The sequence below is a fragment of the Colobus angolensis genome, unplaced genomic scaffold (assembly GCF_000951035.1).
Source record: "Colobus angolensis palliatus isolate OR3802 unplaced genomic scaffold, Cang.pa_1.0 Scaffold104, whole genome shotgun sequence".
Classification (NCBI taxonomy): domain Eukaryota; kingdom Metazoa; phylum Chordata; class Mammalia; order Primates; family Cercopithecidae; genus Colobus; species Colobus angolensis.
The window spans coordinates 2,624,423-2,636,399 of record NW_012111364.1 but is presented as its reverse complement, the minus strand read 5'-3'; the positions used below and the strand labels follow the sequence as shown (position 1 = coordinate 2,636,399).

Genomic DNA, 11,977 nt, shown 5'->3' with positions numbered 1-11,977 from the left:
AGAACATAGTAACAAATATGGTAGCTATTAATCCAACTACATCAATATGCACTTTGAACATCGATGGTCTAAAAACACCAACTAAAAAGCAGAGATTAATAGAGTTCATCAAAAAACAAGACTCTGCAACATATTTTCTAGAAGAAACCAACTTTAAATATAAAGCTAGTGGGAATACAAAAATGTGATAGTCACTTAGGAAAATACTTTGGCAGTTTCTAATAAAATTAACATACTCTTACTATACAATGCAGCAATCATGCCCTTTGGTAGAAACCCAAAGGGTTGAATATTTATATTCACACAAAAACCTATAAATGGATATTTATTGCAGCTTTATTCATAATTACCAAGATGTTTTTCAGCACATGAAGAGATAAACAGTAGTATATCCAGACAATAAAACAATATTCAGCACTAAAAACAATTAGCTATCAAGTTATTATATAAAAAGACATGGAGGAACCTTTAATGCATATTATTAAGTGAAAGAACCTGATATGGTTTGGCTCTGTCCCCACCCAAACCTCATCTTGAATTGCAGTTCCCATAATTACCACTTGTCATGGGAGGGACCTGGTGGGAGGTGCGGTTACCCCCATGCTGCTATTCTTGTGAAAGTGAGTGAGTTCTCACGAGATCTGTTGATTTTATAAGGGGCATTTCCCTCTTTGCTCAGCACTTCCCCTTCCTGCCGGTTTCTTTTCCCTTATACCATGATTCTAAGTTTCCTGAGGCCTCCCCAGCCATGTGGAAAAGGACTTTAATGGATCAATTAAACCTCTTTCCTTTATAAATTACCCAGTCTTGGGCAGTTCATTACAGCAGCATAGGAATGGACTAATACAGAAACCAATCAGAAAAGACTACCTACTGGATGATTTCTACTATTTAACATTCTGGAAAAGGCAAAATTTCAAAGAGAATAAAAATAACAATGATTTCAAGACTTAAGGAGAAGTTTCTAAATAGGTAGAGCACAGAGGATTTTAAGAAAAGTGAAATTACTCTGTAAAATACCAGAATGGTAGATGCATGTCATTACATGTTTGTCCAAACCCATAGAATGTTCAGCACCAAGGATAAATCTTGATGTAAACTATGGACTGGGTGATAATGAAGTCTCAATGTAAGTTCATCAGTTGAAACAAATGTGCCACTCTGATGGGGGATGTTAATAATGGGGGAGGCTATGCATCTGTGGGGGCAGGAAGTATATGAAAAATCTTTGTACCTTCCTTTCAATTATGCTATGGACCAGAAACTGCTCTAAAAAGTTATCCTTAATTTTTAAAAATGTATTATGGAAACATTCTTATATCAAGAAATTTTTAACATGTAAAAAATGTAAGGTACAATTTTTGTTAAGTATTTTATTATAAATTCAGTATGAATTTTTGTTTAATAATTGGGAATTAAAAGAGCTCCAAAAGCAAAAATTGTATAGGAAAAACTGATAAACATTTTTTCACTACGAGTTGTTTAAAATGTTCTTATAGTTAAATTTTTTAAAAAAGAATAAATGTCAAAGGCAAATGACACACTGACAGAAAATATTGTCAACATACGTTACAGTGAAAAAGTAAATATTACTTCTAAATAGCTTTTTAAATTAATCATATGAATAAAAAAAGTAAAATGAATCAGTAAGACACAAAATAAGAAATACAAATAATTAATAGATGTATGTAATATACTTTTAGTCATCAAACAAATATAAACCAAGAAAATGAAATATCATTTTTCAGCTGAACAAAAAAAAATTGTGATTTGTGGAGTTGACAAATGGAAAAGAAAAATGAGCATATTTAAATTATTCTGATATAGATATTAATGTAAGTACATTTTTTAAGCAATTGTGGCAATTTGAATAGAAAACCTTACAATTTTTATGGATGCATTTCTACTCAAGTAATTTCATTTATAGAAATTGTTCATTAAAAGAAATTTCATTGAGACTTACAAAGGATGATATGAAACTTTTAACAATAATGTAGCAGAGGTATAAAGTAGAAAACTAGAAATGCTATATTATTGCATTAAAAACAATATACTATATTAGTTTTCTATAACTATGTAACAAATATCACAAATTTAACAGCTTAAAACAATGTCCATTTATTGACTCAGGATTTTATAGGTCAGAAATCTGGCAGAGTATCACTGGATTAGCCTGAAATCAGAGTGTTGGCTGGAGGCTCTAAGGAACTACTTATTATATTTCCAAACTCATTCTTGTTAGTAGCAGAATTCAGTTTTTTGTGACTGCAGCACTGAGTCCTCTGTTTTTCTGGGGACACTCTCAGCTCCTGGAAGGAGCCCTTTAATCTTCCAGCAATGTTTTGAATCTCTGACTTCTCCCATCTCTGACTTCTAGATTCAGATTTAAAGGGATATGATTAGGATAAATTCCCTACCTTAAGATCAACTGATTTGGGATCTTACTTACATCTACAAAACCCCTTCACAGCAGTAGCTAAATGAGTATTTTACTGAATATCTGAGAGGCATATGTACCGGTGGCAAAAATCTTGAGGGTTATCCTAGAATTGTAACTACCACAGAGCCAAAACAGAATGTATTGTGGCCTCCAATTATATAGAGATGAAGGAATACATATAAATTTACATATATATGCATGTTTCTGTAAAGACAGATACAACACAACAGTATACAGATGATAGGTAGAGATAGTTATATATATTATGTATACATATGTATATGTATGTATGTGGGTGGGGAGTAATTTCATATGTGATTTTAATGTTCACCTTCTATTTATCAGCTTTGGAATTTTTATACAATGTATGTTTTGTTTTTGTTTTTTTTTTTTTTTGAGACGGAGTCTCACTCTGTCACCCAGGCTGGGGTGCAATGGCACAGTCTTGGCTCACTGCAACCTCCGCCTCCTGAGTTCAAGCAATTCTCCGGCCTCAGCCTCCCGAGTAGCTGGGACTACAGTCGTGTGCCACCACACTCGGCTAATTGCATTTTTACTAGAGTCGGGGTTTCGCTATGTTGGCCAGGCTGGTCTCGAACTCCTGAGCTCGTGATCTGCCTACGTTGGCCTCCCGAAGTGCTGGGATTACAGGTGTGAGCCACCATGCTCAGCCCAATGTATGTTTTTATAATTTTTAAAGAAATAAACATATTCTGGAGCTTGTCAAGAAGATCATATTTTCAGAAAAAAAAAGAGAACTTCTGATTTTAACATATTTACCTATCAAACAGTGTTACCAATGTTAGGCTTCAGGACCCGAGGGAGCTTATACAGAGACATGAAAATACACTTAGAAATTTTGCAGTTACTTTGAGCAGTTAAAATACCCTTTTGATGCATGCTCAATTGAGAATTAAAAGTTCAAATATTGATTTGCATAGGAAATTAGTAATTAAGTACCCATAAAATTAACTCGCACCTGCCAATTGATGTACCAATTAACTTTGCAGATACCTTAAAAGAAACTTCTTGAAAATAAAGTTTCTGATATTATTTGACAATAATCTGTTGTAGATGTTTAAAAATACACAATTCTGCAGAAAGGTACATATGGTGACCATGAGAATGTATGCTGCAGATAGCCAATTACAGAGAACATAATTTACCAAGGGTCCAGCTGTCATGCTCTGAAATTCATCACCAGGTTAGCACAGAGGCCAGACTTCCCACAGGCTGCTCACTGGCCAGTGACTGAATGCAGTAGGGACTCTCATGGACATCTGTGCTTGGAAGAACCAGGATCTCAGCTGCTGGATTCGGCTCAAGAATTACTCAGTGACTACCTTGCCACTTCTCTTTGTTTGGATTGCATCCCCTCAAAAGATATGTTGAGTTTCTATCCCTGGATACCTGTTAATGTGACCTTATTTGGAAATAGATTTTATGCTGATGCATCAAGTTAAGATGAGGTAATGCTCATTACAGTGTGCCATAATTGCAATTAGTGGTGCCCTTAAAAAGAGAGACAGATTTTTGGACACACTGACACACACAAGGGAAAGACAATCATGTGATGATGGAGGCAGAAATTAGAATGCTGCAGCTACAAACCAAGGACTGTCAAAGATTGCCAACAACCACCCAAAGCTAGGAAGAGCTGTCCCTACAGCCTTCAGAGAGAGCATGGCCCTGCTGATACCTTTGTTCTGGACTTCAAGCCCCCAGAACTGGGAGAGAATATATTTTTGCTGTTTTAAGACATTCAGTTTGTGATAATTTGTCATGACAGTCCTAGGAAACTAGTATAGCACCTAAACTTGCTTTCTTCCCCATATGATTCAGAGTCAGACATGTACAGTGGTTTGACAACACTCGCAGCCTTACTCACAGACTGCCGGTTTTCTTCCACACACAAGTATTTTCCCTAATATAATCTTTATGTGTTTAAATCTTATTATGACCTCTGCTTCTTAGAGATCCTAGATTCACACTGTATACTATACAGAAAATGAAGCAAAGCATATTTAAGTATGCATTTTAACACGTGTATTAATAACATGGATGTGGGACAACTGAACTGGATTTGAAATATTTTATTTGAGGTTTCCTGCCTGTTACTGAGGTTGAGTTTATCTCCCTATGTTGATGGCCCATCAATGTATCTGGTAGCAGTGCAGTAGTCCCCAATTTCCTGCTGTTTCCCTTTTTGTGGTTTCAGTTACCTGTAGTCAACCATGGTCCAAAAATATTAAGTGGAAAACTCCAGAAATAAACAATTGGTAAGTTTAAAATTATTCACTGTTCTGAGTAGCATGAGGATATCTCATACCACCCAAATCCTGAATACTCCTCTTGTCCAGTGTATCTACACTGTAGAGGCTCCCTGCCCGTTAGTCACTTAGTAGCTGGGAAAGTTAACAGATCAAAGAAAACATGGTGTTTATAGGGTTCAGTACTATCCATGGTTTCAGGCATCCTCCAGGGGTCTTAGAATGCATCCCCAATGCATTATGGGGGACTACTACATACAGAAGCCAGGGCTATCTATCAGCAGCTTCAATCAGGATGTAAGTTACCTCTCAGGAGAAGTGGAGATGCACCTTTTAATGGAAAACACTAAAGAAGGAGGAATATCTGAAGCCTTCATCTCTTCTCATCATCAGTCTTCTACCAGTGCCCTGGATTAGCCAATGTACCTATATATTATCCTGATATAAGGGAGCATGGGAAGCATAGTTTGAAGCAGAAAGACAAGGAATGAATCTGGCACAAACAAGAAATAGCCAGACCCTTTGCCTATTTTTATATGGAATCATTAGCCTTTTTACTCTAATATTTTGCATAAAATATTTACATGCTCCACGAATTGTATGTTATAAAATTCAGATGCCCATATCTGTCTTTTCATAAATATTTTCAGGAAATCCAAATTTTTTTACCTGAAAGTCTTCAGAGTTCATACTTTACTTAAGAATGTTGTCCTGACATCAAAATTCTGAAAATATTCTCCTTTGTTTATATATATAGTCATGTGCCACATAATGATGGTTCTGGTCAATGAGGGACTGCACACCAGATAGTGGTTCCCTAAGATTTAGACGCAGCTGAAAAATTCCTATCACCCAATATTTAGTATACTATAACTTTAATCACTATTTTAGAGTATGTAGCATCTACTCATTTTTTAAAAGATGTATTAACTATAAAACAGCCTCAGGTAAGTTCATAAGTACACTCTACAATGTTCACAGAATGATGCAATTGCCTAGTGACGCATTTCTCAGATTGTATCCCCATTATTAAGTGACACCTGACTGTAGTCACTTTAATAATTGATCATTTTTAGTTCATCAGGATTTTAGAACACACACACATGCATGTATGCATGCACACAGAAGCATGAGGATATTTCTTTGAAGAAAGAAAATAAGTTTGATAAATTTAGCTTAGCCTAAGTGTAGAGTGTTTCTAAAGTCTACAGTAGTGTGCAGTAATGTCCTAGGCCTCCACGTTCACTCACCACTCACTCACTGACTCACCCAGAGCAACTTCCAATCCTGCAAGCACCATTAATTGTAAGTACCCTATACAGGTATACTATTTTTTATCTTATTTTAACTTTACCTTTCCCATGTTTAGATATACAAATGCTTATTGTAGTGTTACAGTTACCTACAGTATATTATACAGTATAGTAACACGCTGTCTAGGTTTGTAGCCAAGAAGCAATTGGCCCTACCATATAGACTAGATGTTTGTTAGTTTCTGTAAGTACACTCTACAGTGTTCGCACAGTGATGGAATTGCCTAATGACACATTCCTCAGATTATATCCCCATTGTTAAGTGACATCTGACTGTAATTACTTTAATAATTGATAATTTTTTAGTTCACCAGGATTTTAGAACACACACACATACGTGTATGCATGCACATGTGCACACACACAAAGCTTTAACTTACTTTTTAAAAAGGACTGCTATGGCAGAGACAGTGGGGCTTAAATATTTTCTGTCCTGTGCTGTACTTTCCAGTCTCTATGCATTCAGTTTTGGTCAATAGACAGACATTGAGAAGAAACGGCATGTTATTTAATCCTATTACTTAGAGCTAGTAAGTGGAGGTCCTCTATGCACTCCTGTTGGTTTTTTTCTCTCCAATACAGGGACTTATAAGTCATGTTATGACTTATGTTAGTCAGTTAAGATAGTGTTGTCACAAATTGGTGGAAACCTGAATTCTGGAGGCACCAACTAGAAATGAGCCTCTGTCAAATCACATTTGGCATTTTATAAGTGAGAAATAACCTCTCACTATATTAGGCCATTTTAGGTCAGGTTCTTGAGAATCAGAGCCTTTAGTGAGGATGCTTGTAGAAGGGATTACTGAGTGAGTGCCTTGGAGTGAAAACTCTAAGAGAGGGAAGGAACGATAGCATAGAGAAGTCACCTGAGGAAAGATGCAGTTGATTTACATATACCCTCAGCTTGATGTGGTTAATGGAAACATCCAAGGTGCCTCCTATCTGCTGAGAAGGTGCAGTTGAGAGCCGTTAAGCAGCCAACATTCACAGCATCAGGGGAAGAGCACATCATTGGAAAGAATACCTAAGCTGGGCCCCAACAGAGTTGATTAGAGTACCTAAGATATTAGGGATAATTTTCTACCACAGTGTATCCTGAACTATCCTATCTTGTCTAACAATATTGCTGGATGCCCTCAATAAAGTAATTGAATAGCCCTTTCTATCCACCGTGACTTGAAAAGCCACCATTAGTATACACTAAATTTCACTTACAAGGGTCTGTTTGTGGGCTATTTTTGGTTATTAATAGATCCTCTTTGTCTTCTTTTGCCAAAGACATATTGCCTTAATTGCTGTGTCTTTAAAGTAAGTTTTTCTTATCTAGTGAGGAATTATACAGTAATCTATCTTTTTAACAAAATATTGGCTATTATGCATTTTAACTTATATGAACTTTAAACTAAAACTGTCAAGTTATATCCAAAAAACCATATATGTTGTATTGAATTTATAAATTAATATGTGCAAAAGGAACATTCTTAAAACACTTAGTAACCCTACCCAAAAATATATTCTATTTAGTAAATTAATCTGTGCAAAAGTAACATTCTTACAACACTTAGTAATCTTTCCCAAAAATATATTCTATTTTGTGACTTTGTGTTGTAGTGTTTTATTGTTACTTTATTTGTTTTTATATGGTTGTTTCAATTGCCATTGACTTTCTAGCCCTCAATACTATCTCATATGCAACATTTTGCCCCTCTATATTTTTAATTTGTTATTGCCAGATGATGGCTATTCTGACACTTGTACATATACTTTCTCCAGCACTTTCTGAAATCTCGTAAGAAATGGGATAATTTTACCATTGACATTTTTTAGTTCTAGGTCATATTGTAACATGTACAATAAGTTGTATTCTTCAAACAAATTCAAATTAATAAGTTCATCATTTACTGTAAACCTTTGGGAAAATGAACAGAGAGCTAGACAGAGTTGGACTGCCTAAGATACATAAAGAATAGAAAAGCTGTTCAAGTGAGATACCACTTAAGTAATGGGTGAGTAAAATACTTAGAAGGAAAACAGTGATAAGAAAAAATTTCAGTGTTACCACTGCAAATATGTATATGTTTACAATCTGCTTGGTGTCAGTGTTCAGAGGAGGGAGGAAATAGAATATCTTTTACAAATATTAGCAATACTTACTAATTTTGAGAAGTTATCTGTGTGTAGTTGATCCAATGAAATACTGTTGAATTGAATACATGACTGAACAATTTTCTCATCGATTTAAGCGTGATTTGGGGTCCTCCTTGATACTCTACACTCGGTACAGAGTTGACAATGTCAGTGTTGGGCAGTCCCTAATGCTTGTTTAGAATTTTACAATTTGCAAAGCTCTAGTGCAATCGGCTTCACATTGCTGTCCATCCCACCTCCATCCTCTTCCCAGGAGATTTTTTTAAAAGGCAAATCTAACATTTTCACTTTCTATTTTAAAACTTATTCATTCTTCATTGCCCTCAAGATAAAATGTAATCTTTTTTTTTTTTTTTTTTTTGAACTCTGAACTTTTTATTGGCCTCCTGCTCCCCAAAGGGTACCCTGCTTCTGCTGGCTTAATGCCTCAGAACTTTGGTGTCGTTGGTCTCAGACACCACTTTGCCATCCACTATCCGGCGGGTGGTGGTCTTTTGGATGGTTTGCATGGAGTTGCTGCTGTCCAAGGCATCACCAAGATTGAATTCCTCGCCATCTTCCAGCAGGCGGCGGTAGGTGGCAATCTCAGCTTCCAGCTTGACCTTGATGTTCAGCAGGGCCTCATACTCCTGGGCCTGTCGCTGTCCCTCTGCCCGGGTCTGTGCCAGCTCTGACTCCAGGTGCAGCAGGATCCCATTGAGCTGCTCCATCTGTAGGGCGTAGCGGGCCTCCACCTCCCTCAGGCTGTTCTCCAAGCTGGCCTTCAGATTTCTCATGGAGTCCAGGTCGATCTCCAAGGACTGGACCGTACGTCTCAGCTCTGTGAGCGTCGTCTCAGCAGCTCCAACCTCGGCGGACTGTGTGGTGACCACTGTGGTGCTCTCCTCAATCAGCTGAGACCAGTACTTGTCTAACTCCTCTCGGTTCTTCCGAGCCAGCTCGTCATATTGGGCCCGGATGTCTGCCATGATCTTGGCGAGGTCCTGAGATTTGGGGGCATCTACCTCCACGGTCAACCCAGAGCTGGCAATCTGGGCTTGTAGGCCTTTTACTTCCTCTTCGTGGTTCTTCTTCATGAAGAGCAGCTCCTCCTTGAGAGCCTCGATCTCTGTCTCCAGCTGCAGTCGAGTGACATTGGTGTCATCAATGACCTTGCGGAGCCCATGGATGTCATTCTCCACAGACTGGCGCATGGCCAGCTCTGTCTCATACTTGACTCTAAAGTCATCAGCAGCAAGACGGGCATTGTCAATCTGCAGAACGATGCGGGCATTGTCCACAGTATTTGCGAAGATCTGAGCCCTCAGGTCCTCGATGATCTTGAAGTAATGGCTCCAGTCTCTGACCTGGGGTCCCTTCTTCTCCAAATGCTCCCTCCCGGATTTTGCTCTCCAGCCTCCGGTTCTCGGTCTCCAGGCTCCTCACTCTGTCCAGGTAAGAGGCCAGGCGGTCGTTCAGGCTTTGCATGGTCTCCTTCTCGTTCTGGATGCCTCCCATTCCTGCCAGACCCCCGGCCATCCCTGAGGCCAGCCCCCCGGACCCCATGCCGCCCCGGAAGCTGGTGGAGCGGGACACGGAGATCCGGGAACCAGAGCCCCCGGCGCCTGCATAGACACTGGCCGCGCTGCTGACCGGCCGGGCGCCGTAGCTGGGCGCCTGGACAGAGCCCAGGGACCGGTAGTTGGTAGAGAAGGTGGAGCGAGTGGTGAAGCTCATGCTGTATGGGAGGAAGGCGAGACGACAGGACTCAGGCTTTGCCGGCCAAAATGTAATCTTTTTATGATGGCATAAAAGAGCCTTCGAAACTTAGTCCCAAATGATATTTACAGCTTCATTTCCCACTATAAACTTCCCTTCTGTATACATTATATTCCAAGTTTTCTGAAGGAACTGTACATTTTAACACCTCAGGCTTTTTAATTTGACTGATCTGTATGCCTAAAATTCTCTTCCCATCCCTCATCAAAAACTTATGCCCCATCTTTAGAGACCCAAGTGGGCTGTTATCTCCTCAAAGTAGCCCTCTCTAATACCTAGAAAAGTATGTGAACATAGGCTTTTGTAAATGTCTACGCCAAGAGATGATTTGCGATGCATTTTTATCTCTGTGTGTGTCTATCTGTTCCACTGGGCTGTGATTTTCCTAAGGTAAGTCACTATGTTTTTATATCTTTTGTATCACCGTTCAAACACAAAAGGATGGATGATGCTTACTCTTATGATTTGTACTTTGAAACGTGGGAGGGAAGTGTGACTTGGTTTCTCATTCCATTTTAACACCATGAAGTGAAAAAAACAGCGTCCCTGAGTGTGTGCCCATCCTCTGCCTAGAAGAAGCTTTATGTAACACTGATGACTGGCATTTTGCTGACTTGGAAAGTAGTGATAGAAGAAAGGATAATGACTGGCCTCAGACCATGACCCCCTAAACATCCAGACATCCTTTGGTTTGAAGGGAAGTAAATATTCCTAAGAAGTAGAAATTCCTAGTAAATTATTGGATATGGTCATGGTTACCAATTCTATTTGAATAAGAAATTACTCAAAAGAATATAAATCTTCAAGTATGCTAATAATCCCCTTACTCTTGGAGCAGGGGACTGTAAAAGTCCCTATGCCTTTCCATTTGCCTTTGAAATTGGGGCACAACTCCAATAGAAAGCTTTCCTTGACCACCCTGGGCTCTCAAGGAAAGTAATCTCTTCGTGTCGCTCTGCCATCACGATATTCATTCACATTGCTATCACTATACTTATTACTTTGTATTCTAATTGTGGTTTATAGGTTGTGGGTTTCTCAAAAGAGTCTGGATCTTGGTCCTCATTTATGGTGACTTCCTAACAGAGCTCCAGAAAAATTATCAGCATTCATCAATATGTGTTGGATGAAAGAATCAATCAATCAGTATTATAAAATTTAAGCTTATAGACCAGGGATTATAAAATCTACCTAGCTAAATTTTCATAAGAAGTTTTCTATACCCTTTGCCCATATCTAGGATTTTAAAAACATTTAGAAAATTAGAATTCCTAAATGTAAGAGATAAAATTTTTATCATCAGGATCTGCACAAGCATGTTAGTTCTATTCTCAGGCATTGACTAGAGTGCTTGAGCAGAGTTAAGACATTCTGTCATTAGGAACAGAAATATTAAAAATAATAGCATATGAAGCAAATGTATAATAGGGAAAAACTCACAATGTATAAGCCACACTCCTTTTTTAAAATCTGAAACAAAGTCACAAACCCAGAAATATTTTTACAGTTTGCTACATTATTATTTTGGACTGGGTGCACAGTTTAGTTTCTATTTTTATTTCTAAGTTTTAAAAAAACTGGGGTTCTCTAACATCTAGAATAACCTTTTGGAGCTGTTTATATATCACACTTGGGCTTTACAGAGAAATTTGGCTGTAACAGAAAGGCTAACTTACTTTTGTAGAACAAGAGTCTTAAAACAGGTAAGTAGTTTCTACGAGTGCAGCTAGAAGTATATATATATATATACACATCATGAGTGCATGAATATATATATATATATATATATACCATGAGTGCAGGAATACCATGAGTGCATCAATACAAGATTCCACTGTTCTAAAGTTCTTGGTCACATACGAATGTGGTATACAAAATAAGGAGTTGCTCTCTTTCCAACTAGGAGGAACAAGACTCTTCCAGGAGAGTTTTGAGCTAACTAGTGGATCTGGCAGTGAATTTATTTTCTAAATAGATATTTCAGCTTTTTCTGACCCTTTTACCTCTTAGGCTCTTACCTAGCAAAGAAAACCAGCTTATTTTCTTTT

The 11,977-nt window shown here is 38.0% G+C and overlaps 1 pseudogene across 1 annotated transcript; it reads right to left on the bottom strand.

Annotated features, from left to right (window-relative positions):
- Positions 1–8,512: 8,512 nt before the first annotated feature.
- Positions 8,513–9,926, bottom strand: LOC105512416 (annotated as a pseudogene). The gene is made up of 2 exons (XR_001001849.1): positions 9,764–9,926; positions 8,513–9,700 (listed from the first exon to the last, which is right to left on the bottom strand). The product of XR_001001849.1 is annotated as a keratin, type I cytoskeletal 18-like (transcript).
- Between the last annotated feature and the right edge of the window lie 2,051 nt (positions 9,927–11,977).